This window comes from Prionailurus viverrinus, chromosome D3 (genome assembly GCF_022837055.1).
Source record: "Prionailurus viverrinus isolate Anna chromosome D3, UM_Priviv_1.0, whole genome shotgun sequence".
Classification (NCBI taxonomy): Eukaryota; Metazoa; Chordata; class Mammalia; order Carnivora; family Felidae; genus Prionailurus; species Prionailurus viverrinus.
Genome location: NC_062572.1, coordinates 75,456,017 through 75,484,000, shown reverse-complemented (window position 1 = coordinate 75,484,000; position 27,984 = coordinate 75,456,017).

The following is a 27,984-nucleotide window of genomic DNA, read 5'->3' as shown; positions in this document are numbered from 1 at the left end:
GGTGAGATCCAGCCCTGCATCGGGTTCTGTGCTGAACATGGAGTCTGCTTAAGATTCTCTCTCTCCCTCTGTCCACGCCCCTCCCCCCCAAAAAACAGAAAAAGTATTTGAATTCAGTGAGCTCAACTCCAGAGCACATACAATTTGTAAAGATATATTCATGGAAAGAAAGGTAGTTTTAGCAATTTTTTTCTCTTAGATTTAGTATTTGATGTTGACCTAACATTGTCGTTAAGGCTCTGGGATGTCATAGCTGGGAAAGTGAATTGAGAGAGATTCATTTTCAGTAACATGCCGTTATTTTCAAAATGTACTTTCTGAGCACTTTATGTGTATAGAAGCATCTTGATATTCCCCAAGCAGTCTGTAGACTCACTAATAATGTAATAAATTTATGCCTGGGAATTTTAGTGGTTTCTCCCTGGGCCCATGGAATGAGCAGTAAGATTCAAGCTGAATTTCCTGCATTTCACTCCACTGAAAGATCAAGGAATGTGGACTGACTCCAGGAAATCAAAGATCAGTTGACAAGCTATATTTTCACATGGTTGTCTTCCAGACGGAAGATATCAGGGTGAAGCAAGGTGTACCTGGAATTATTCCACTTAAGACTGGACACATCAATGAAATATTTCTCCAGGGCACATTTGTGCTGTGTCAGTTTTTTAGTTAAAGAAATTTGGTTTCTGCTTTCCCTATTTACTTTCCCTATTTTCTGAAAGAGACTGTAAATTCACAGTAGCAGATGGCACCTTCTCAGAAACACTGTTAGGCGGACCTGTCGAGCACAGAGGGACAGACTCAGGAAGGCAAGACAAAATCAGCACGAAAATCCCATTTTAAAGGGACAGTGTACAAGTTTAGAAACATCATCCAGTTCCTCAAGTCAGTAGGCATTTATGGAGGATCTATTTGGCAAAGGCGTGGTGCTGTGGTTAGCTCCTGGTAGAGGGAGAATTGAAAGATGAGAAAGAGATTATTCCCTTCTTCAAGAAACTTGCACTTCTGTGTATAAGATGGACATGTTGACCACTAGACTAGCTGTCATACAAATATGCGTGCTAAATAGTGCTAGCTGTTGGCTAAGAAATAAGAGTGCAAAATCTTGTCTGGTGGTTGCCAATAAGACAGCAGTGGAGAGAAAGAAAGGAGTTTCATAGTGCTGACATTTATGGGCTTAAAGCAGAAGATATGAGTGATTAGAAGTTGAGGGGTTACTCAGATAGAGTGAGTTTGGTGATGTTGACACTGGAATTAACATGACCATGTCCCACATGTAAGTCACTGGCCTCAAAGGAAAAGAGAAGACGACTTGTTGCAAGTTCATCATAAAGAGGGATGGGGGCCACGAGCGCTGGTTTTGCATGTGAAGCTCAGCACTAATATTTCATCCCAACGGGATATTTGTTTACAATCAGCAAGTCATAAATTAAAACATGAGGTCAATTGTTAGCAAAGAATGATGAGGCTAGATGACTTATTTCTATACTTGATTGATTTGTTCGTTCATTCAACATTTCCTGCCTGGCTATGACCAGATATCATGCATAGCACTGAGGCTGCAGAGGGAAACACCTCAGTCTCATATTTCTTTGATTACCATTACAAAATAAGAGGTGGGGGGGGGGGAGAGAGAGAGAGAGAGAGAGAGAGACATTGAGAGAGAGAAATGTTTTCTACTGTGGACCTGGTGGGATGCAGGGTAATGGAGTTCAGTGCATTTGGTTTTGTTTCCCAAGGTCCTCAGAACTGAAGCGGAGCCAGGCTTGCTACTCAATGTCTAGAAAATCTATTTCATGACTCCCCCAATTTAGAAGCCAACTTGAGTCGTTTGGCCCATTCCTTCTACAACCATGTAAAGTTCCATTGTTCTCACTTTCTTCCAAGTATTCCATTCATAATGTGTGTTTGGGCTTTTCTCTTTTGGACCAGCTGGTTGTTTCTCACTCATACAGGTTGAAAAGGCAAATTAGGCTTAGAGATGGGGGCTTCAAAATGTCATAATGTCATGACAAACATTGCACATGAAAAGGTGTGCATGAAGGAGTGAGTGGTCAAACCAAAAATGTGGCGAGGGCACCTCACGAAGATTTGCTTTTCATATCCTCTGTGATTTGACATCTCCAAATGCTCTGTCAGTATTATGCAACCCCCACTCTCTTCTGTTGTTCATCATAGCAGCTCTGTTTTCTATTTGGAGCATATTGATTTTTCAATAATCAGCAAAGCTATTGGTCTAGTAACTTCCTGTGTCTCCAGTCTCTCAGTGAGAGTATGTAGACAGTGTGCCGAGCTCTGCAAGGGCACTGCAACTGACCACAATATTCACTGTATGTGATCAAAGGAGAGAGAATAATTTGTACTCGCCAAAGGGAGGTAGCATCCATGGTCCTCGACTTCATGGGAACAGGGAGAACCCGGCAGAAAGTCCTGGAGAGACCAAGTTTGGCAGGCTCCTTGCCTGCTGACAGCAAAGGCATTTATGGCAGAACATCTTAGAGAGTTGGAACTTTGTGAAAAATGACTTCAGGAAGTCGTTTCAAGGAAATAGAAAGTCTTTGCTGACTCAACTTAGCAAATCCCAGATGTAGCACATCTCTTAAGCCCAAGTGTCAGGGATCTGGTAGCTGATGGTTTGAGCATATTCCTTTATCTCTAACACACTGGAAACAGGATAACATTGCCTTTCCTCTAAGCTGGTTTGAAGTTTCTTGTTTGGTCAGTAGCTATAATTGATTACTATCCTTGTCATGTTCCCATGTTATGTGAACAGAGAGGATTTGGGATCACAGACTGTGGGGGGTAAGGGAGACTTCATGATGGTTTAGTTCGAATTCCTTATATTGTAATAAGTAAGGCCAGGGATACTAAGTAACTTTCTGAAGGGCACAATTATTCAGGCACAGTGTGAGGATGAGAGGGCAGGCTTCCCAAATCCTAGTGAAGCAGCGATTCAACTGTGACATACCAGCTAGTACATAGCATGGGCAATCTGGGATTCTCCTCAAGCCCGAGTTACTTCCTAGCTACCAATGCACTGCTAACGAAGGTCGTGGCTTCAGGGTCCTAAACAGACTCGCTTCCCAATAAATGAGTGGAACTTCCAAATTAATTTTATTTAATACCATGTTAGATCATTATACTTCTAGAACACTGCTATCCAATAGAAATACAATGTGAGCCATATCTACGATTTAAAAATTTTTATTAGCTACATTAAAAAAGCAAAAAGTAAGATCAGTTTAATGTACTTAATTTAACTCAGACTATCAAAACACTATGATTTCGGCAATATAATCAATGTAAACCATTACTGATATTTTACATTTAAAAACATTTTTTAATGTTTATTTATTTTTTAGAGAGAGAGAAAGAGAGAGAGAATGAACAGAGGAGGGGCAGAAAGAGAGGGAGACACAGAATCCAAAACAGGCTCCAGGCTCTGAGCTGTCAGCACAGAGCCCGACGTGGGGCTCGAACTCACAGACCACAAGATCATGACCTGAGCCAAAGTCAGCTGCTCAACTGACTGAGTCACCCAGGGGCCCCAGAAATATTTTACATTTTTAAAAATATTTGGAATCTAGCATGTATTTTATTTCAACAGCTGCATGTGACTCATGGCTACCATATTGGATGGCACAGCTCTAGACCTAGTCTTCTTTCTGTGGTCTCCACCGAATTCAACTTAGAGGGCAACTTCAAGTGGTTTAATTTTGAGAGGGATATTTTCTAAATCAAAGCCAAAATACTCATGCACTGTTCTCAAGAAGGAGAAGCAGGACAGAAGATGCAGTTTAGAGACCAACATGTTCAAATTTCTGGTACATTTTAATGTTTTTTTGAAATAAGGGTATAGCATATTGAAATTGGTACTTGAAAAATATAAAGCAAATGGAAACTGTAGATACGCCGCCCTGTAGAATAAATACTGGTTTTGGAATAACTGCTCCTCTGCTTTTGGGTCAATAGCTATCTATGGTTCTTTTCCTTTTGCCAAAACCATCTCGTGTTTTTGATCTTTCACTATTGAGCTGATATGGATGGTCTCAATAACCCTCTTAGACCCTCTAAGGCCCTGATGCTATAAATTCCTTGAAAGCATCCTCTGTAACATGTATGTTTCTTCCGTAGGCAACATTCTACTTTCCTACATAGTAAACTTCTTTGAAAATAGAATTTCCCAAAGTTGAACAATAGACATGTATTATTGGTTGAGATGGGGAAGGAAAGTTAATTGTCTTTATAAAATTCATAAAAGTAGTCCTTGAAGGTACCCGATTATATGACTGAGAACTTTTAGGGCTGGCGGAAGAGGGGGAGGTCAGCTCTGGAAAGGCAGCTTATGGCTCAGGCAGCCAGATAGCCTTGGTCATCCAGAGACTCTTAGTTCTCAAAGAGGCAGAGCTACTTTGTTGGTTTATGTCTGTAACTGTAAGGCCTGGCACATTATTTAACCATTTAGTAGCTTCATAAAAGATTGTTAATTGGATGAATAAAGGATTAAGGAAATCAAGCCCCACCTTTGTTTCTTTCTTTCTTTTTTTTTCCTGTTCCCTTCCAACCTCTTGTCACTTCATGATCCTCCTGCAGGGGTCAAGGAAGACAGGTCGGTAACCCCTGAACCTTTAAAAGTCCACACCTCAGCAGGTAGGGAAAGGGTCTTTCTTTACTCCCAAATCAGGAATCGAAAGGGGCCCTGGCTGCTACCTCTGGCCAGAAGAGGACCCTTGCCCCACTGCCTTATTAACATCTACCCTGAACGGTGGAAGGAGAACAGTGGGGTAAGATGGCAGTTGGCTGTAGATAACAAGCCTCTGTACCCTGCCTCATATCCTCTGGCTCCAGCTTTGACAAAGGTTTCCTGCTTTGTGCTCTCAACGCCTCCCCTTAAGCATGCCCAGGCCTATCTGATGTGGGTCTAGCACATCTTTCACTCCACGGTATAGTGGGGGGGGGCACTCAAAAGAATAATCTAGAAATGTCAAGGAGTCGAAACCCTATGGAGCACCTGTTTGCCAACAGGAGACAGAAAGTTTGAACCATTTGCTCATTCTGTCTATGCATCAGGTAGCTGGTGCTGACGCTCGCTTTATAAGGCTATCAAATGCCCATGTCCTTCAGTGATGGTTCGCGCTCTAGGTCACCTTTGTTTTGTCTTTCCCTCCTGTTTTTTACTCCCCCATCATTTGCTGCTGCTCCCTATGGACATATCTCAAATGAACCTCTAACCAACTTTGTCTCAGGTATCTCAGGTACTGCTTAGGTGCGGGGGCATCTTGGCTAATGAGAGATCCCACCCTGATGTGACCCAACAGAAGTGGGCTTCACGTTCCAGCCAGTGCAAAGTTTCAGTGGAGAACTCCTGGGCTTGGCTGTGGGGGTGAGAAAAATTCAAACATGCCTCTGCCTGAGGGTTGGGACATGTGTATGTGAGTGTGTGTGTGTTTATGGGGTGCTGGCAGGTAGAAGGGAGGGCGCTCTGAATTTCTCCTATCACGAGAATATCCCCCTTGACCTCAGTGGAAGTTTAGTTTTCCTTCTGAGATCCCCTCCTTCCCAAAGCAGCAGGGGTTTTTGGAATGTCCTTTTGTGTCAACTGATTTTTTGAAAGACCAAATTTGGCTGGAGATAGGAGGCTCAGCCTTATCAATGTTCGATATTCAAAATGTAGATTATAAGAAGGTTGAGGCTACTGTAACCCTGTAACTGGTACATGGGGAATGGAGTAGGTGCCCCATTCAGAGTTTCTTTGTCCTTTAGTACAATGCCCTTGTGAAGCAGTTAGGTGTTTGAATATACTCATAGGGGTTCTGGGAGGAAGAGACACATCTGTGTATATGTGTAGGGGCATGAGTTTAATTTTAATACAACGGATCCTGATAACTTATTCAGAGCCAGGAAAAATGACTCAGGTGGGGCATAGATTTGTCTAGGGAAAGAATCGGTATTACTGGCCACCCACTTATTACTCCAACCCACATTTCTCTCTCTCTCTCCACCCACTGCCCCGCCCCCCCATCCCAACACACACACTGAACAATAGGGCAGGTGGTAGCTTCAAAGAAGGGACTAATTTTTTTTAAAGATGACAATAAAGTCCTCTTTTCTGTAAGCTTCTGAGGTAGTCTTGCTCGGGTATTTGGCATCTAGAACAGATGCCCAAATAGATCAACTGCAAACAAATAAAAACCAACTTCCTAATGCTTATCTCTGGAAAAAGATGGTTAACTTCCTGCCTGAGGAGCCCTGTGAGCTTGTTAGGTAGGCAAGCCCAGGACATCTCCCTCCCTTATCTTGAACTCTTCCTCCTCCCAAGCCTGGCAAACACAATGAACTGCGGTGCAGTCTGACCACCACCAAGCCCCTCACCCCCCACCCCCCATAAGAAAGTTCTAGGTTCAGCCACAAGGCTTATTCAACTCCAGTGCTTTGACAGCATGGTTTTGGCCTCGCTGATGCCGAGGCATTTGCATCCAGCTCCTCTCAGAGGCTCTGGATGTCATTTACAAGCTGGACCAGGAAACTATAATGCTAAGACCCACTGCAAGAGGCCCACTGCCTCTTCAGTAGGCTGGACAGAGCAGGATTTCCTCCTGACGAGCTCTCTGCCTCCGACCGACACCTCCATGCTTCTCGCTGGGTCAGTTATTGAGGTATCCATCATTGCATCAGCTCTGCTCAGTTTCCTGGACATTGTCTTGGCCCAATCAAGCCTCACTCCAGAAGACCACCTTAAGAAGTGTTATTAGATTTTTCCAAAGAGCCCTCTTTGTAGATTTCTTTCTTACCTGGGTGTGGAGTAGCTCTTTCTTTCCTACCTGCACAGTGACTGGGGAATCACCAATTGCAACTTTGCTCCTCAAGATTTGCCCAGAAGACCACACTGGCCTTTCCCTGGGTTTTCAGCTCACCCAGCTCACCCTTCGTTCACTCCCAAGATGGGGTGAACATTTAGGGCACCTTAAATGTGCAAACGCAATATGCTTGTTGCAAACATCAAAGGGCAGGGTCAAGTATACTATGTGAGATCCTTGACTCATTTTATTTCACTCAAATGAATGACTCAGGCCTGCCAAACATCTGTGTGTCCAAAAAACATAGCTGCTAAAGACCGTAAGATGGGTCAGAGTACTTCAGAAGTGGTGTGGAAGGGGTGGGTAGGAGTTCGGAGACAGCATCCATCTGGATTCTTGGATTGACCTGCATATCCATTACCCATCCACAGACCACTCAAAAGACCAACTAATGATCACCCTGGAAACCACGATTAAAGAGTATGAAACTGGTAATTTACAGCAAAAGACATCATACTCATACAGTTGTAACCAGTCTCTGCTGGCTGGCTGTCATTTTATAATTAATACATTTTTTGGCAATTAAATAAAGTCACATTCAGTAAAAAGTAAATGCTGACTAGGGAACTTATGGGAAGCTTTTTTTACTTTTAAGAATTGCTTAAGCACTCTCTTTTAGAAAGCACGGGGAAGTTATGTAAAGAGAGATGAATACATTATAGTAAGTTTGAAACTGCCTCCAGCCTGTGAGTTAGGCTAAACACATAGACATTCACTACTGTTTTCCCTCTGTTCACCAAAAATTTCACTTGTCAAAACAAGAAAAAGATGAATTTATCATTGTACTAAATGTAAAATGAACTGGAAGCCACAACTCAGCATATGTCCATCTTTCTTGTAAAATAGTCATGGATCTTTAAAGCAAGATGGGTATTTGCTTTTTCTTTCTTTCTTTCTTTTTTTTCAGATAGACGCAGACTGATTAACAAATGAGTTCTAAACAGTCCCAGGTGACAGGCTTATTTCCCACAAGGGCCGGCCAGCATGTCTTTCTTCCACAGCCACAGGCTCCCCCTCTAACCTGGTCACCCATCTTTCCGGGCACACAGCTCCAGTCCAGGGCCAGGTATGCCGAGAAGTGAACCTATGTCCTCTTCTAGCTGAATATCTCATAGCCTGAGTCCCACTGATGACCTCACCTTCCGTGGCAAAGATGATACCTTTCTCTCTTACAAAATCATCAGCTACCCGTGATTACCCCTAAGCTTCCAGTAATCGCATTCAAAAGTTTATTGGAAGAGAGACACTGCTAAGAAAATACTACATCTCATATTCTATGTGATTTTCATGTTCATATCTGACATTGCCAAGCAGGAAACAATTTCAATGTGTCAATGCTAATGTGACAGGGCGGCACAGGTCTTGGAGGTGACAACGTAGCTCAGAGGCTGTGAACAGCTAGTCTGAATTTCTGGCTTCAGGTGGGGTTAGAGGGTGAAAACTCTGGTTTCCCGTACTGACCGTGACCATTACAGCATTATCAAGGTCAAAAACAAAAAAATCAGCTGAGGAAGGAATACATATCTCATGAATTTACAAATTAGATGTTTTATTTCATTTGAGGCTAATAGCAATTCATGCAAATAGATCATTCCTTTGTCCACCTTCCGTATAGCTCATTGCAAATAAAACATAAATCCATTTTAAACGTGTCCTAGTGGGTCTGTTACCCAATGTATTAGAAAGATCCTTTCTATAACTTCTTCATGCGTTTGGGACCTTAGGAGGAGAATTTTACTTATTATGGTAGCCTGCATGCTATGAAGTCTTGGCAATCTGAAGAGCTCAGTTTCAGTCCCCAGATTCACTTTATTGAAGAGGCCCATCTAGTCTCTGGCTTTTGGGGGAGGAAAGACATCGCGCTTGGAAAGTTTGCCCGATGTCGAACCGATGAGCGCCTCTTAACCCAGCCCTGCTTCATCCCCACCACAGCGTGAGAGCAGGTTTCCATCTCTATGGCTGCTTCTTCCTCCTAGTAGAAATAAAACTCTTTAATTAAATCCCGGAGAGGTGTGAAGCCTGGGTTTCCCCATATACCACGTCATCGATATTGGAGGGAATTATTTAGGGGAGATTGAGAGGGAAAGAAAGAACTCCTAACCTGCCTCTTTTTTTTTTTTTTTTCTGATTTAATAAAGTCTCTTAGCCTCCTGAGCCCACTGTGGTTTTCTTGAATTGCACAGCTGTTGCACAGCTGGCAGCAACCTAGATCAATGCTGATCTTTGGCCAAAATGAAATGAAGGACTCGGTAGAATGGAAAGTCAGCGCAGTCACTGGGGCCGGCTGTGGTGGATTCCTCTCCATGGAAGGCGAGAAGCCCAAAGATGTACTGGACCTTAAAAGGAAAAAAAAAAAAAAAATCTTCAAACAATTGGCTTTGGAACGGATGCATAAGAAAATTCACCCAAAAGCTACTGTGTTTCTCATCTTTCGTCCATCAACAGGGAGATAGATTCCCTTTGCAGGATTTCGGGCTGGGAGCACAGGCTGGGGTCTGAAAGGGCAGAGCAGGACCTGTGTTATCTTGCAGGCTCACATCCTACCCTGCCTGGACTAATGCGGCTTGTCCGAGGGGAGGGGCCGGGAGGAGGAGGTAGAGAAGTTCTAGACTGGCTTTTGGCATCTCCTTCCTTCTGCACATTTGAACCAGCAACATCTCCTCCCAGCCCTCAGGTTCCGTACTCTTTCCTTTACCTTCTATCAGGGGCTGAGAAGGATCACTTACATTGATAGGAAGTAAATACATATTGGGTTGATTTCAGTGGCAAGGGTTGTGGAAGAACATAGCACCCTGGCTCCTTCCGGCACCTGAGTTCTTCTAGTCTTCTTATTTTTTAACACAGTGTAGGGCCCTATCTAGCAAGGGAGGAAATGAGTGACAAGTTATCTCATGAAATGTTCTAGTTTCTTAGTGAAAGTTTACATCCAGACCCATTAGTAGGTGGTTATTATTGCCCAACTGGTTTATAAGTACAAGATGTAAAACATAGATATATTTGACCAATTATGGATCACAGTGCATGTTTTCGTAAGAAGTTCTGAATTCACCCATTTTGGGCAAAGCAATCAAGCCAACATACCTGGAAAATAAAAGGCAGTCCATTTGGACTTGCTGTGGCTGCCAGCCCACTGTGTGTGACCTTTCAAAAGTGGCTTGGTGGGGCGCCTAGTTGGCTCTGTCGGTTAAGCTTCTGACTTCGGCTCAGGTCATGATCTCAAGGTTCATGAGTTCAAGCCTTGCACTGGGCTCACTGCTGTCAGCATGAAGCCTGCTTTGCATCCTCTGTTCCCCTCTCTCTCTGCCCCTCCCCTGCTTGTTCTCTCTCTCTCTCTCTTTCTCTCTCTCTCTCAAAAATAGATAAACATTAAAAAAATAGTAACAAAAGTGGCTTGGTGACCTGCTGCTGAGGTTTTTTCATTGGAGAGAAGAACATAACTCTGCCCACCTGCCACACCCCCACCAGAGGGTAGGAGGGACAGCGAACGGAACTGACACTTTTCTTCCTCAGCCAGCCATCTCAGCCAAGAATTCCTGCATGGCTCTATCCACTGTTTCAAAGGCTAGCCCTTTGAAACATTTTAAGAGCTTCAGGTTGACGAAAGTGGAATCTTTGGGGATGGTACGAAGAAATCTGTATTAAACAAGAAATTCTTCTGGGTGATTCTAATGATTAACCAGCTCAGGTAACCATTGCTTCAACTGAATTTTATGAACATGACTCATTTTATGCTCTGGCTGATAGATGCTGCTTTTTCTGTCTTTACTAACTTTTCTGGCCAGGACTCTGATTTTCCTTCTTTCCATTTCTATCTGAAGAAATTTCTGGTCTTAGCCCCTGCTGTTGATGCCTCTCTGTTGACCCCCTGCCCTAGACAATTTTGGTTGCCTCCCCAACATAGTTCCTCCTCCTCCCACCATCATACTCTGGCTTCTCTTTGGGAATTCACTTACCCCCTCTTGTCTGCCTTTGAGTTTTGTTGAAATTGTCCCCACCTCCAGTTCTAGGGGTGGTACCTGATTGGTTTAAACCAATAAGTCTATTCTATTCCCTCCTTTGGTACGGCGATTAATTCAAAGATGGACATAACAGAGAGAAACAGAGGAAAGTGATTTCACAGGTGTTTGGAATACCTCTGGTAGAAAGTTTGTCCTCATTTTATTTTAAGTATCGCAAAGAATGCTTTATTTTTTCCTGCTAGATGTGACAAAGAAGGAAGCACCAGGAGACCTCCTGGCAGCCATCTTGTGACTAGAAGGGAAGAGTTTGCCAAGAATGAATTCCACACTGAAGAAGCAAGGCTGACAGGGACAGAGGGAGAAACTAGATCCTAGTTACATTTCCAGAGCTGCATTTCCATTAGTAGAGTATTGAAATAGTTCAAATGAACAGATGATGAACCCCCAAACCAAGGCAGTAGCAGTGAGAGAGATTAAAGGGGTAGACTTCACAGAATATAAATAACTATCACAGAATGATAGTTATTGGTGATACAGGGAATAAAACATTAATTCTTGGAGTAAGGTCTCCAACATGGTAGGAGTGGATGGGGTCCAGGGTGTTGGTAGAAAACAGTCTTATGTAAGGAAAGGTATACTGCTACTTTAAATAAGGGAGGACAGGAAGAAAGAAATACATGACTAGTTTTATTTTCAGTTTGAACTCCAGACTTGTTAGCTCATTCAATCATTCATTCATTTACTCATTCGACCAACACTTGTTGCCAAGTATTGAGCTACATGTTTGGGATATGACATGGCTCCTTCATAATCCTTCCCCACAATTAGCCATGCCAAGCTGAAATTTCCATGAAGATTTGGAAGATGTACTTGCACATTGTATCCCATTTCCTGAATTCTAAATCACCCTAAGCTAGTTATACTAGAATTTGATACATCTTCTCAGAGACACATTTAAATTCCCTCAAAGCCTTAGAGATTCTGTGAACCCAATGCTTTAAGTATAGATTTTGGACCACGACCATCTTGTCTCTTTTTCTAATGTAATGTGAGACCAACATCTTAACAAAGGGACTCCATGGTTTTCTTCCCTACAAGTAGCAAACCCTCAATTCTTTCAGAGGCTAAAGACTCTGCTTTAGCCAGCCTTGCTAGAGTTCTTAGGGCCTGTAGTTAGCCAGCTCCTTCTGGAAATCACATTGTTTTAGACAATGTCGAGCCCTGATGGGTGGAGAAGCAAGAATGCTTTCAGTGGTCTCGTTTGCAAGCCTTTGATGTTTTTTCTAAGTCATATTGTGTCAGTGGAAACATTGGTCTGAGGAGACTCTGGCAATTCTTTCAAAATGCACAAATGTTGAGTGTGTGTTTTTAATGGCTTCAAGCAATTAAAATAATTTAGAAATAATTAGAAGTAGCAGCTCACTAAGCCAAGAGGGCTGAGAGCCTGGATGGCCACCGGCTTGTTCTTGTGCCTGGGACAGTGTTGTGAAAGGGATGCTTAGGTCAGTGGTAGTTCCTGCTGAGAAAATTCAGGCATAATCTGAATCAGCTGCTGCCTCTGTGGTACAGATGCCCCTGAAAATGGGTCATTAGAAATTAATTGGGGAGAGACGTGGTCCCTTAGGAAAATGACAATTAAATACAAATGCAGAAATGAGCATATTAAATCTATAAACACACATACAACAACAAATAAAAAAAAAGCGCTATCTTTAAACTAGAAACCTGTGGAAATCAGAGCGAAACACACTCTGTGTCTGGTCCAGGTGAGTTCTCCAAGGATATATAGGGAGGGGAGCTAGCTGGTAGAGAAGGGAAGGAGGTTTCATGTAGCGGAAATCATGTAGGCAACAGTCAACCAAGGATAAAAAGGGGTGGATTAGGTATGTCATAAGCACATTAAGATGATAAAAAAAATTCCAGCATCAGAAGGAATAAAACAGTTGAAAGATCGTTAACATGAATCAGAGATTAATCGAAATAAGACTTAAGAAGGCTGAGCCCGGGTTATCTGCTATCAATGGGACTTGTTTTAGCAGGGAATTTCAGAGGATTTATCAGATAATATGGATAGAGAGTTGCTCTTAAGTCTTTAAAGGGATATAAGCAAATGAAGTAATCCTGCAAGATGACTTTCCTTTTACAACGACCCATATTCAAGACAATATATATATATATATATATATGCATAAGAACATTGTGTCTTTTGCAAACAAATATGCAAAACATATCCTCTCTGTGCTTCATTATTCTCTAACTCCAACGAAAAAATCAGTTTTGATCTCTTTCTTTCAAAGAACCAAATTTGAATTTGAGCGGTACTTCTCGCCAAATGAATTCATCTTTCAATTATGTTAGAAGTTAGAAGGACACACAGAGGGAAAAAATTCAAATCCTTTTTCTGCTTGCTCCAATCAATTCAAATCCTTTCCATTTTAAGATAGCAGCAAAAACTTGGATATTCAGAAAGTCAGTCTCACCAGAAGCTCGCGTTTCTGAATTCGCAACAATGATTATATGCAATTACAGCCTTTACCTTTCTCCATTAACAGCAAGAAATAGACAATTTAAACAAACCCCAAAACTCTCATATGGCTTCTCTCCCAACCCCCTCTTACCCCCCCCCCCCCGCCCCGGAACTGACTATCATGTTTTCTTGCTTTCTACACATTTGGTACTTTCTTCACAGGTCAGACAATGAACTAGGATTCTACTTTTGACCTAGTGGAAACATTGGGTTCTTATTGTGTTAGCTTCTTCTTTTTTTTCCTCTCAAATTTTAATAATATTTACAATGCATTTTTGCTGAGTGTCTTTCCTGAGAAGGGACTCCACACAGCTCTGGAGGTTTCACTTTCCTAGGTTAACTGTCAAGGTCCTGGCTCCAAAGTCCTTGTCCAGCCTGCAGATGCCTCAGCAGAGACAGACCCAGGGCTCAAGTGTCTTAAGGAATGGCAGTGTTCTTTGGACACATTGCTGACCTTCCAGAACTGTGCACTGCAAACAGAATGCCAAGTCAGCGGCCGGCTATGGCCCTTAAAATTAGAAATCCAGGCCAGGCTGGGCTGAACCCAGGACGATGTTGCAGTGGCTCTAACCAAACAGGAAGACAATGTGCATGTATCTGGAGGAAACTTTCTGGCCAGGAGTTCCCTGCTGCCTCCCTGGACACTGACAGGTTCTTCGGCAGAGACTGAAAGGGTTGTCCACTGAGGCCCAGCCCTTAATACCTTCTAGAACTCAGGAGGCAATGTCCCACAGTGTTTAAGGGCGCACATCGGCATTGGATTCAAGCAGGCCTGAGAACTAGCTGTTTTCAGATAGGGCTCTTGAAGCTTGTAGAGGCAATAATAGCCTTGAGAGCCAAGGCTCCTAATGCAAGAGCTGAGTGTTTTGGAAAACACAACACCAGAAGGAATATGAGCCTTCAATTTATGATACAAAAAACATATTGGAAAGAAAATTCATAAAGGGCTCAACTAACTTGTTTGCACAGACTGTACAAAGATTGTCTGAGATGCTAGAGAGAGAAAAGACAGCTCATCTGTGGCCTTTTCTCTGAGAATGGGTCCTATTCCTTGCCCACCACCCTGGGCTGGGCTGGACAATGGAAATCCCAGACAAGTAGGCAGGTGACTCACTGCCTGGATGTCTGAAGGGGCTTTGGGCTTCGACAAGAAGCCTTTCCTGTCAACATGGGGTGTGGACCTACAGCAGAACTGACTGTTGGCGGGTTGGAGGTGGGCAAGGCAGAGAGGAGGGATGTGGAAGAGACTAGAGCAGGTGGGAGAGGAGGCATCCCCTGTGGACAGTAGGGGTTGCCTGAGGACTGGATGTGGGTTCTTCCTCATTCATAGACCTGGATGCCTTGGCCTCCCCCAGCCAGGGGGAGAGCTGACTGGAAGCCAACCTGGGAGACACTAATTTCAAACCAGAAAGTTCTAAGCAGTCAGTGACGTGTCTGAGTTTACCTGGCTGTAACTAGTGTAAGTCTTTTGCCAGTAGGCTAAACAGGAGGTTAAAAAGATAATTTTTTTCAAAATTTGTTTGTTTATTTTGAAAAAGCCAGAGACAGCATGAGTGGGGGAGGGGCAGAGAGAGAGAATCCCAAGCAGGCTCTGCGCTCGAACCCAAAAACCATGAGATCATGACCTGAGCCAAAACAAAGGGTCAGATGCTTAGCTGACCGAGGCACCCAGATGCCCCAGGAGCTTAGAAGATAATTTAAGTTCATTTACAAAAAAATAATCAAATTTATAGTTTTTATGCACCCAGGTTCGTGACTTGCAAATTTTGCACCTGGTAAAGAATTCAGTTTAGTGACCCTTTTAGTGGAGAGCTACTAAGACTTTTAAATACGCAATTCCTAGCAGTAACATTTTAAAAGTAGAAAGAAGAGGATGAGCTCATAGTTGGGTAACTAGTTAATGGTGAGGGCGCTTTTCAGTGAGAAGAAGAAAGCGATCAGAAAATGAGGTTTTGACTTTAAGACAAACACCGAGAAAGAAAAGAAAGTATGGATTCAAGACACAGCCTAGATATTTAGAAGGATTCAAATACTATTTCAATGTAAAATGCAAAGTGAAGAGACCGTTTAGATATCGGAAGGGCCCAAGTGCCTGGAACAAAGTGGTACCATCAGGAAGGGCAGAAGAGTGGAAGATCGTGTGGAAAATGAGGGGTTTGTCTTTCCAGTTATTTGCTAAGGTTTTTACATGAATCTGAATAATCAGAACAGCCATGTGAAGAAAGCGATAGAATTTTGTAGAGGCAAAAGTTGATGTGCAGACTTGTTTGTACATGAACATTCTTGGCAATGCTGTTCATAATAGCCTGGAAGTGGAAACAATTCAGATGTCTTTCACTTGATGAATAGGTAAGTAAAAGGTGGTCCATCCATAGAATGGAATATTATTTAGCCATAAAAAGGAATGAAGTGCTGATACATCCTACCACACAGGTAAACTTTAGACACATGATGTCAAGTGAAAGAAGGTAGTCACACGAGGTCACATGCTGTACAATTCCATTTATATGCAGTTTCCAGAATAGGGAAATCTATAGGGGTTGAAAGCAGATTAGCAGTGGCCAGGGGCTGGAGAGGGCTGTGTGTGCAATGGCAGGTGGCAGCTAATGTATACGGGATTGCTTTTAGGACAGACAGCAGGTTCTAAAATTGACTGTGGTAATAGTTGCACAGCCCTGTGAATACACTAAAAAATATTGAATTTACACTTCACGTGGGTGAGTTGTATGGCACGCACATGATCTCTCAATGATCTGTGTTTCTTAAGGGACGTGCAGAGCGTAAGCAACTTGTCCAGGCAGATTCAGCTAGGAATGGGGTAGAGGGTCAGTCTGCCCAGAGCCGAGCACATAGAGGCCCAATTGGAACTTCAGGTCTCCCTCAAATTGCACCGTGTGTGAGACAGATCAGGTAGGCAGTTTCATTTGGCCCATTTGTAATGCATGCCTGGCTAAAGTTGGCATCTAAATCTAAATTCACATCTACAGTTGCATAGACTTGCTCCTTGAGAATATAAGAAGGTCACCATCTTCACCTCCAAGGGGATAAGTAGACGTGAAATTGGGTTAAGGATGCTTTGATAAAATAGACTAAAGAGATTAGATTTTTTTTTAATGTTTTATTTATTTTTGAGACAGAGGCAGAGCATGAGCGGGGGAGGGGCAGAGAGAAAGGGAGACAGAGTCGGAAGTAGGCTCCAGGCTCTGAGCTGTCAGCACAGAGCCTGATGCGGGGCTCGAACTCACAAGCCGCGAGATCATGACCTGAGCCGAAATCGGACGCTTAACTGACTGAGCCACCCAGGTGCCCCGAGATTAGATTTCTAATGACTGGGAAAAAAGAAGTTGTAAAACTTTGGTTGTCTTATGAAGAGCATGCCATAGAGAGTAGGATGTCAATACTAGGCTGGATGGTGTGGATGGTGCTCCAAATTTCTTTTGTTGCAGATGGTCAATCTGAGGTAGAATGTGGTTCAGTGACTTGGCGAAAGTCACTTGGGTCACTTGAGCTATTATTAAGAAGCAAGAACTAAAGACATTTTTATTTTTTTAATTTATTTTTAAATGTTTATATAAAAAGTGTTTAATGTTTTATTTGGGAGAGAGAGAGAGAGAGAGAGAGAGAGAGAGAGAGAGAATGAGTGGGGGAGGGGCAGAAAAAGAGGGAGACATAGAATCTGAAGCAGGATCCAGGCTCTGAGCTGTCAGTACAGAGCCTGAAGGGGGCTCGAACTCACGAACTGTGAGATCATAACCTGAACTGAAGTTGGACGCTTAACTGACTGAGCCACCCAGGTGCCCCATAAATGTTCATTTATTTTTGACAGAGAGAGTGTGTGCTCAAGCGGGGGAGGGGCAGAGAGCGAGGGGGACAGAGGTTCCCAAGCAGGCTCCGAGCTATTGGCACAGAGCCCGATGCAGGGCTTGAACTCATGAACCGTGAGATCATGACCTGAACCGAAGTCAGGGGCTTAACCAGCTGAGCCACCCAGGTGCTCCTAAAGATCTTTTTAATGTATAATGTTTTGATTCCACCCCGCTGGGGAACCTTTCAATGTTTTCCTGAATTGCTAACAACAGGTTATTAAATTTACCATCAGAAAACAATACCCTGATTCAGAATTTGAAAGGGGGAGAAAAAGTGATTAAAACGATTGCATTGTTTGAAAAGGCAAAGGAAATGCCGGTCCTATAGACACTAAAGATCAATAGATTCTCTCTACCCCATGGTTGTTTTCATTTCCCTTTACAGTAAAACCATCTTGAAACACTAAACCCTAAACATAGCCCGTACATGACAGCAAAGAAACTTTCAGAAAAAGAATAAATTGCTGTACGCAAGCGTGGACTGTAATTTCTTGACATGGAATGGAAGCAGATGCGCCCAGCTTAACATGTCGCTATTAAATTCACTTCCAACTGGCATTTTCTTCTTCTTTTGTGGGAGGGAGGGGTCTTGGCACAAAGCTTTCTTTTCTGTTAATCAAGCAGCTCTGTTTTTGTAAATGCCATGATAAGTTAATCTCGGGTCACACATAAGGATGAAGAAAGGTTTGAGCTCTAGCCCTAAGTTCTGGATTTTTGTCTCTGCTACACCTGGCTTGAAGATGCGGCTGTGAAGTGAGTCGAACCACCCCTCCTAAAGCAGTAGGCTGTGATGGCTGTTGCAGCCTCAGAATCCTTTTAGCCCCAGTTATTAAGGTATAGCATAAACTTGCAAAAGGCATGCCCCTGGGTACGGTGTACCTGTTGTGGGCTGGACGCAGGGCTGGAAACATTGGATGCATCGTGGCTAATCTTCGTGAGGGTGTTGCACACCAGACGTTGTCTTTACTGACGGCGCTGAGGAATCGCAGCTCTGATTGCTTCGAGATGAAAGAACTTGCCTGTAGTCACAGTTTGGAAGCCACAGAGATGGGATCACAGAGATCTAACCGCGAAGGCTGAGCTCTGTCTGCTATGCATGGAAGCTCGGAGACCATCTTATTTAGTCCCTCCATTCCCAGTAGAACTGTAGTGAGAGATGGGGGTCCCAAAAGTCACACAGCCTGGCCTGGATGGGAACTGGGGATACCTAGGGGTAGAGGTGGGAGTGAAGCCTCGATGTGGTTTCCCCTGGAGGCTGATGACAGGGAGGCAAGAACCTGGAAATGGCCCAGGATGTCACTTGTCAAACTAGACAAAGACACTGGAAGTCCAAGCTTGGAGATGTGTCTTGAGGCCCATTTCCAGGATCGTGGAGGGGAACTGCCAGGGTCCACAGTGCGCTTCTTAGGTCCACCCTCTGCGCTTCTTAGGGGGAGAAGCATGGCACCCGGTGATCGGGGACCTAACTCCAGGGAGCCATGAATGTCCCTCCATTAACTTACTTATCCGTGAATCTCGCTCCTATCTTCTTACATGGAACTTTCTGTGGTAAGGGTAAGAACGCTGCCCTTGTCTTCAGAATGCCTATTTTGGAGATTTGGTGTGGATTTTTTTGTACACTACTCCTGTGACTTATGGGAAGTGACCTCACTTCTCTGTGACTCAGTTTCTTCATCTGTAGAGCAGTGTACTCGCCTTTTAGGGATATCCCTGTGTATCAGGTATGGCCCCAACTCACTTCTAGTGGGAGGAGGTTTGAACGGTTCCTTCCCTGGTCCCTGACAGGTATTGTCCCTCTCACGCTCACGATCACACGTTTGTGGGGCTGATGGGCTGTGAGGAAGTCTATGGCTGGAGAACTCCGAGCAAAGCTCAAGTGGAGGTCAACACACAAGGTCTGCTTTTCTATGGGTCCTTTGAAGACTGTACTGTAATATTCTGAGCTGCATATTAAATGCAGGCCAGTGGGACTTGGGCCGAAACCGGTGATATATGAACACTTAAAAATATACAAGTCGCTAAAAGGAATGGTTCAAATGGCTAATAAATTTGGAACAAATACAAAGAAATACTTTTCCATGCAGAGTGTGGTCGACCTGTGGAATTCGCAGCTGCAGGAGGTAATTGAGTCAAATGCCGTGGGTGGATTTCATAAAGAGTTGGTGTGCAGACAGCTGCCTAGGCGATACAAATTGTGCTGTTAAAATTATGCACTGGTTAGGCATTCACCATTGTAGCAACGGGACAGAAGTCTCTGGGACCAGAGGCACGAGTGAGGGTAGCAGCTATTTTTACCAGAGAGCCCTTTATTTTTCCAAACGACTTTCTCACATCACTTCTCTGAAGTTTAAAAAAAAAAAGAAGTGGGGAGGGGGGTGTAACCTTAACTTCTCTCTTTGAGTTCCTGCGTGGAAAGGAGAGGCACTGAGTAGGCTTGTGGGTTTTCCTCATAACAAGAAAAATGATACAGTATCTTTTTACCTCAGGTAAGTCAAGCTCTCATGTAACTGCATGTTTCCAATTCAACTTTCCAAACGGAATATTCTTCAAAGCAGCCCAGTCAGTTTTGTGAGGGGAGCACAAAGCTCTCTTTGCCTTGAAGTGATTTTGATGGTTTGCTTAGCTGTGAATCAGATGACTGAACAGGTCTTCAGGGGATTCTGGTCCTCTAAACCCACCTGGCACCTTCCTGAATCTTCCAGAAGCTCTCTGGGGTTGCGCTAACTCTTGTCCGAAGTATTTTCAGGCGAAGAAAGCAGGAGAGCAGAGCGAGTGACTAGAGATTTTTAAAGCATTTTCCCATAGGACTAGATTTGGACAGGAGTGTCTCCGTGAGAGGTGCCGACCTTCTGCTTTGTAGGGGAGGCCGTAATGCCCAGGACATGCCACCCTTCTCTTGCCCTGGTTCCCTTATTCTGAAATCCTGGCATCAGGAACACTTCGGAGGCAGTGGCCCGGGTTGTTGAACAACGGACTCACTAGGTTACTCTGCAAAGAGCAGGGTGAAGGTTTCACAGTGGCTCTCAGGTCAGGGGCTGCAGAGGTCGGCCTGGATGCTGATGTCGGCACCTGGGTCCAGGTTGTACAGCCCTGGATAGACTTATATTTTATAAAATGAACACTAATCCCTCCGACTGGTCCAAGGGGAGTCCACGCTGCCAAATTCAAGAGTCCAATTGAAATAGGGCTCTTTAACTCAAGGGAAAGGTCGGACTCACAGTGCGTGGCTTTGGTCTTTCTCTCTCCGGGAGTTTGCCCTAACAGAAAATCTCTACTCCCTGGGTACAAAGCCAGAGAAGGCTTGTGAAGGACTACAGACCCTCAAAGACAGATGATGGCCAACCTTCCATCGTTTCGGGTCTGTCAAAAGCTTCAGCTCATTCGCATGTTTCTGAGTCAGTAAAACCAAAAACATATTTTTCCGAACACATTTCCACCCTCCCATCATTTAAAAAATCCTGTGTAATTTAAGGGAAATTCAATCCATATGCTTTTGATTTGTTTACACTTGTATCATCAAAATATGTTTTTAAAGAGCTTGCGGAGATCCCAAAAGGCTCCTTAGCCTTTTAAATGAGCCTTTTAAAGCTTTTTTCCCCTCATAGTAAACAGGAGGTTGCATGTTGCCAAGGGTAAATGAACTTGAAAATGAAGAGGTTTGTGCTGGGCTCGGAATTTTAAATCTACCACTTCTGCTTGGGTTTGAAGTCTCAAATCATCTCTTAAAGACTTATCTTGCCTCTGCACTGTTACCCTCCATCAGGAGAACAAGGGAGTTGGTCGGTAGTAACGAAACAAGGGGCAGAGGACTTTCTTCAGAAAACAGAAGAAAAGACAAGGATAATGTACCCATGTCCCTTCTCCTTTCAAGGAAAGAAAGAAAAAAGGAAAAAACGAAAGAAGAAAGATGAAAAAGAAGGAAAAGAGGGAAGGAAGGAAGGAAGGAAGGAAGGAAGGAAAAACTGGTCTCCAACAACCCAAAATGTCCCGTTCTTCCCAGGCCAGATGACCCTTAAAGTTATCCCAGGAAAGTAATTGACATTGACTCTATTTTCTTATATCGTCGAGATCATTAAGTAACTCTTCTTCACAAATCCCTCTGTATTACATGGAATAATCAACTCTTAGGGTTGAAAAGGCTTCCCATTGTACAGGTAAAAAAACTGAGGCCCCATTTACAGTTAGTCAGGGTCAGCCCTGGGAATATAGCCGTTTCCTGATTCTTGCTCATTCTACCTCCCTCACTGCTGCCCTCTCACCCCCAAGGCCATTTTACAGGTGAGAAAATGTAAATAATGGTTACAGTGATACCTCTTTATTCTAGCTTGTCCCCATATTGTCCCCACATTGTCCAGACTGTGCCGGAAGTCAGGCAGAGGAAGTCAACAATTACCTGTTGGGAGAATAAACAATTAGATCCATGCAAACTGCAGGAAGAAACTCAGAACTACACACACACACACACACACACACACACACAGGCATCAGGAATGCGGTGTTGCTTGAATTATTCCAGTCTCTTATTTCTTTTTGATTTTCCTGTCCAGCCTGTAACCTGGATTTGCCAGACACTTCAGGCCAAGACATTTTCAGAATGTCTTCAGCCAGTTTGTCTTTCATAGCAGAAATCAATGTCTTTAATTCTGTGACTCAAAGAAGTGCAAGGGAAGACAAAACAAAGCTTACAGATCATCCCACCATCATTACTGGGCTTGACATGGCTTTAGCCCTTCTCACAGAGGGAAATGGTGGGACTGGAATCCCCAACCAAATCCTCGGTCTGGGGTTACTACAGTGGCAAAAGTCAAAGTAATCAGTGAGTCAAAACCCTGCGAACTGGATTCACAGATCTGTGCCTGTGCGGACATTTCTGATTTTAATCCAGTGATGTGTGTGATTAACTGAAGGCTTTCATTTTTCTTCTTAGGAATATTTGACCTCTCAGAATAGTGTATTTAAACATTAGCAATTGTCCTTGGAAACAAAAGAGGAAATAGAACCACAGCTTTTGCTTTTCTAGGTTCGATAACAACAACATTCCCCCAAAACATATCTAATATGTCAGGTGGAATTTTGGTGGAGGTGTATCTGTTTGTCTCTCTGTTGAGATTTAAATACGTCAATATATGTTCTTTCCGCAGGCTCATATACACCCCAAATTTATACAAAGTGAGATCGTTCTATCATAGGCAATGGTCTGAGGTAACTGGAAGTTTCTATGAGTTTTAGGAGTCCTCTGTCTATGCAACTGGGAGTGGTTTTCTCAGAAGATGCCGGCCAGATCAGCAGGCAAAGAATATTGATCCCAGAAACAGCTTGATAGAAGTTTTTGCCCTTTAGAGGCAAGGGCCTGGATACATACCAATGTGGGTTTTACCTGCTTTGACTTCACTTTAAATATTCTTATAGTTGGAGGGTTAGAGCTCATTTGATGCATTTGTTCCAGAAATTTTCTGAAGATGAGACCCATGGGGAGGTGTGGCCTCAGTCTAGACCTACCAAGTCAGCATTTCCAGGGGAGAGGCCTGACCATGAGCATTCTAAACAAGCCGTTCAGGTAGCCTGACAGAAATGCTGACCTCGTACGTGTGCCTACATCTAGCTGGTTAGTGCCCAAGCTGGGTGGACGCTGAGTCCCCCTCCTTCTAAACTGTGTTCTTTCCATTTTGCGCCCCCCCCCCCCCCGCGTCTTCAGTGAGCAAAGCTGGGCTTTCTGGACAGATCCATGAGCAGGACTCAGAAGTTCTGGACTTGCGTGTCCTTGCATAAGTATCTAAAATTCTCTCACTCTTGCTATCCCCCTGTGTCAAATGCAGGGCTGAGAGGAGATGTCAGAGACCCCTTCCAGCTTTCCTGTGCAGAGACAATGGCAATCATGACCGTATAGCCCATAAAATCAGGGGCTGCTTCTTTCTGATCTCTGAGCCCCCAGCACCTAGTATATAAAGAAGATCAATAAAATGTTTGTAGAAGAAAGAAAACGACTTATGAATGTGGCATGTTGAACTGTATGGTCCTCAATACAAATGCTTTTGCATGCTTTTGTCTTCTAGGCTTGCATGTGTAAAAATCATTTTTATCAAAGGGAATCTGATGTTACAGAGCAGTATTTTCATGAAGCTTCATTACAAATTTGGGCATTCGCTTTCACTGGCACATCCATGAAAACTCTATATTATCTTTGGATTCGAGCTGTTTCAAAATGAGTCACTGTCTTCAAGAACACGGAGAGGAACCTCTTCCTTGTCTCCCACGTTCCAACCTGAAATCCTCAGACCTTTAAGTCACATCCTCTGTTTTCTTTAAAAAAGAAAAGCAGACAGCACTGTTGTTTTCCATTTAGCCTTTTCACATGTCCCAGAGAACAGACCATTTCCAGGGAAGTATGTTACAATTTAAAGCCTTACAACATCAAAATTCACTTAAAAAACCCGGGAGGTCAGCCCATCCTCTGCGAGGCTGCTATTAATTTAAACGTCCTGTGTGGATACAACACAGGTGCAAGGCTTTAAAGGAGTCAGGAAATGAAGTGATAGAAGACATCGGGCACTGGCCTGAAACATTACTTCATGACTTGCAAGATGGCGGAGCAGGAGCAAAACCAGAAGAGAATCCTGTGTGGATAGAATTCTACAGGTAAGGCTGGCAGGTCAGTGAGCATTCTTGTCTCCCATCTGGTCCCCATTTGATGGCTTCACAGGACGATAGAGGGAGCTGGGGAGGAGAGAAGGGCTGAGGAGGGAGAGCTAGAGGAAACCAGCAGGTCGTGAAGACTAATTCAAGCTCTCCCCTGGCTTTGTCTTGATCATTTTGAAAGGAGGTGTGACTCCACAATGCGGCAGCCTCTGGCACATTCTTTACCCATATTTTGAGAAAGAGGCAATCAAGAAAACAAGGAACGTCAATGTGTGATACTTTACAGACCTGGGGGAGGGAACCTTTTTTTTTTTTTTTTTTTTTTTTTTTTTAAGTAGGTGGTTAAGTTCTGTGATCATTTGGTCCTTTTTCAGGATATTAAGTAAACCGTTAGAATGAAATTGTTAGCACCAGGGTTGTCTCAGAGATCCAAAACTCATGACTTGTCACTGGGTTTGTTATATGACCTGCGGGGTTGGGGGTTATTTGTGAACTGATGCTGTCAAGAACACTCCCAGGAAAAAATCAGAACACACGTGAGATGTCCCAGGAACCACCGCTTTATTTCAGGTTTTTATTGACCTTGCAAATAAAGGTTCAGCTAACTTGGAGACATGTTCCAGGAGATGCCCAAATAGGGACTCTGGAAGAACATCTGAAGGACACCAGCCGGCCCTAGAAAATAGGCCATCTTATCTCCATTTCCAACCCTTCTCCTGTTTCCCCACATAGCGCTGATCTGTACAATTTACTTCCCATTTACAAAGGCAGGGATTAAGGTGTCTGCCTGTATACATTTCCAGTGATTGTGTTCTACTGACAATTCTGTTCTCTCAATTAGACTATAAGTCCCTAAAGGAAAGAAATATGCCTATCCTTTTGTTTGTACCCAAGCATCTGGTACCTTACAAAATGTCCCCTATGAGCTCAAAAAATAGTTGCTGACTTCACTGATAAGAAAACTTTGTCTGATCAGAGAGTGTGCCTGATATAGGCATAACTTCCAGAATTTATCACATTGCTATACTTGTATAAATGCCCTGAATGGACTCATAAGTTTCAAATCTGTTGACAAATCTTCCAGAACAAAATGTGAGAAGAGTTAAAGTCGAGAAGAGGGCTTGGGTTGAAGACAACCACCTAGAGAGAGTTATTCTAATTGCTTGTATACTTTCTCCATGAAACTGAAGGCAGGGGTTGTGTCTCGTTCATCTTTAGAAACAACTGGTATCATGCTTTTTTGGAAATGGGAAGTCTATAAACATTTGTTGTATAAAACTGGGAGAATATCTGGATCACTTTAATTTTGACTGTTGCCTTTGTATTTGTATTATGTATCATTCATTCTCTCTGGCCAAGAAAGAGACCAACATCAGACCAAACCTTTACTTGTCCTTTTCAAAACCCGTGTCTGAGCCAGACGTCCTCTTCAAATGAGAAGAGCTACAGACCTTGGTGAAGATGACGCCTCAGAACCTGAGTGTGCTCCCCTGGCCCTCGCAGCAACTTCATTCATATGTGTCGTCACCCTCCCCTGGTTGGTAAGGTTTTGGTGGCAGAGGTCACCAACCAACAACCCACTTACATTAATGGATTGCAAAGCAGAGGTAAATAAAAATGTGGAGAAGTATTCTCCCGGCCAAGTGGGTCAGAAGAACACTTTTAGCCAACATGAGAGAATTCATATTTTAGGTCTTCGGCCACAGGACTTCTAAGCCTTTATAAAAGTCAGAAACAAGATCTCTAAGAAGAGACAAGAGTGAAGCAAGATACTCATCAGACAATCTGAGACAGCCAGCCAGCTCTGCCATGCATCAGACCAATATGTTTCTAAATACATATTGGTAGTTATACCAAGAAAAACCACATGTGCACCAAAACATTGGTCTTCGGAATTAAAAACATGGTTTGCTTCTTGGACAGATGAATAACATCCACAGATTAATAAATGCCTCAGGTGCCTTATTTCTAAATGGCTCACAAGTTTGGAGTGGCAGAAAAAAATAGACATGGCAGTGTGTTCTCTGCACGCATGAAAATACCATGTGTTACTTTTGTTTTGTGGGTCTGGAAAGATCTTCTCTTTTTTGGAGGGGCTTCTGTAAACTGGAACCGTGTGAATTAGTTGCAAAGCTGAATTCTGCTTAGTGGTAAATAGAAAGGTGCAAGGCATAAGGGAAGTGTCAAGGTGAAGACATCTCCCTCAGTGTACTGGTCAGCAGAGTCTGTCAGACATGATGCATACGGACCCACTTCTTACCACCTCCACGACTGCCATCCTGATCCAAGCCATGAACATCTTTCGCCTGGATGGTTGCAGTAACCCCCTAAGGGTTCTCTTTGCTTTTAGCCTCACCTTCCCACCCTTGTTTCCAACACAGGAGCCTAGGAAATTCTTTTACAATGGAAATCAGAGGATTTTAAGCTTCTGAGCTTCCACAGGGTTTCCAGATAAAATATGGGATGCCCAGTTAAATGTAAATTTCAAATGAATAATGAAAATTTTTTAGCATTAGTATCTCAAAAGTTGCATGGGGCATATTTACACTAAAGAATATTTGTATTGCTTTCCTATTGCTGTAGCAAATTTTTATAAACAGTGACTTAAGAAAAACCCCACAAGTTTATTACCTTAAAGTTCTGGAGACCTGAAGTCCAAAATGGACTAAAATCAAAGCATTGACAAGATTGAATTCCTTCTGAGGGCTCTAGGAGAATGTCTGTTTCCTTATCTCTTCCACTTTATAGAGGCAGCTTGGCTCTGGACACCTTCCTTCATCTTCATAGGGCAAAAATCGTATCACGCGGACTTCAACCTGGGCCATCTCATCTCCTTCTCCAACCCACCTGCCTCACTCTCGTATTTTCTAAGGATCTTTGTGATGACATTGGGCTCACCTGAATAATCCAGGATAATGGTCCCATCTCTACACAGTTAACATAATCGTATCTGCAAATCCCCTTTTGTCATAGAAGATAATATATTCTATATAAGGAAATAGATTCTGGGGATTAAGATAGTGACATCCTTGGGGAGCCATTATTTGGCCTAGCACACTGTTCACCTGAAATTCAAATTTCATTAGTTTCTGAGTATTCTGTGCTTTTATTTGCTAAATCTGGCAACCTCACCCATGGCTTCCATCTTACTCAGAGGAAAAGCCTACCCCCTCCGCTGGACTGCAACCCTGCCCTCCATGATGTGGCCTCTCATTGACTACATTCTAACCACACTATCCTCATTTCTGTTTCTGGAACCCTTTCAGGCATGCTCCCTTCTCAGGGCTTTTTCTTGGGGTTCTCTTTCTCCTTTTCCCTCCCAACTCTGCAAGTCCCACTGCCTTACCACCTTCAGGTCCTTAAAGAAATGTCACCTTTCCCTGGAAACTTTCCCGAAATACCCTCTACCAACCACTGGCACTCCCTAATCTCCCTCACTTGATTTTTCTCCATGGCACTAGCCACGGTCCGAAGGGCTATGTGTCTCCCCTACATATTTTGTTGATGGTCTCTATTTCCACCTACTCTTTGGCCAACACTAGAATATATGTGCCAAGAGGATTTTATTCCCTGTTGCATCCCACATGCCTGACGGGTCCCTAGCACATCAGAGCAAATCAATACATATTTGTTGGATGAATAAACGGGAGAACAAATAAATAAGTGCTGTATGTCTGGAGTGGCTGAAGTTATGGCATAGCTCTGTCTTGCCAGACCTAAGAAGTACATGGTTGCCTGTATTTTCTACACTGAAGTGAAGCCAACACAAACTATTTTAATAAGCTCATCTAAAAATAGGAGTAATTCCTGCCTCGTGATTTATAGGAATCTATTAATGATTATATAAGATGGAGAGATAAGCAGCTATTATTGCTTTTGTGACAGCTGCCCCTCCCCTGCTCATATACCCTTCTGCAGTTCTGAGCCAGAACTGTCGCATTTCTCATTTTAGCTGCTAGGCTCGGTTCCAGAGAATTAAAATGTTCGTGTGGTCTTTGTGATTAAACTAATAAAAAAAAACAAACAAACCTCAAGAAGCAACTTTTCAAACTCTTCTAATTCCTTTTTTCTTAAATGTGGAGTACTACTTTATTAAATCTACCAACTATGAAATTTTTATAGATTCGACTGGTACCATT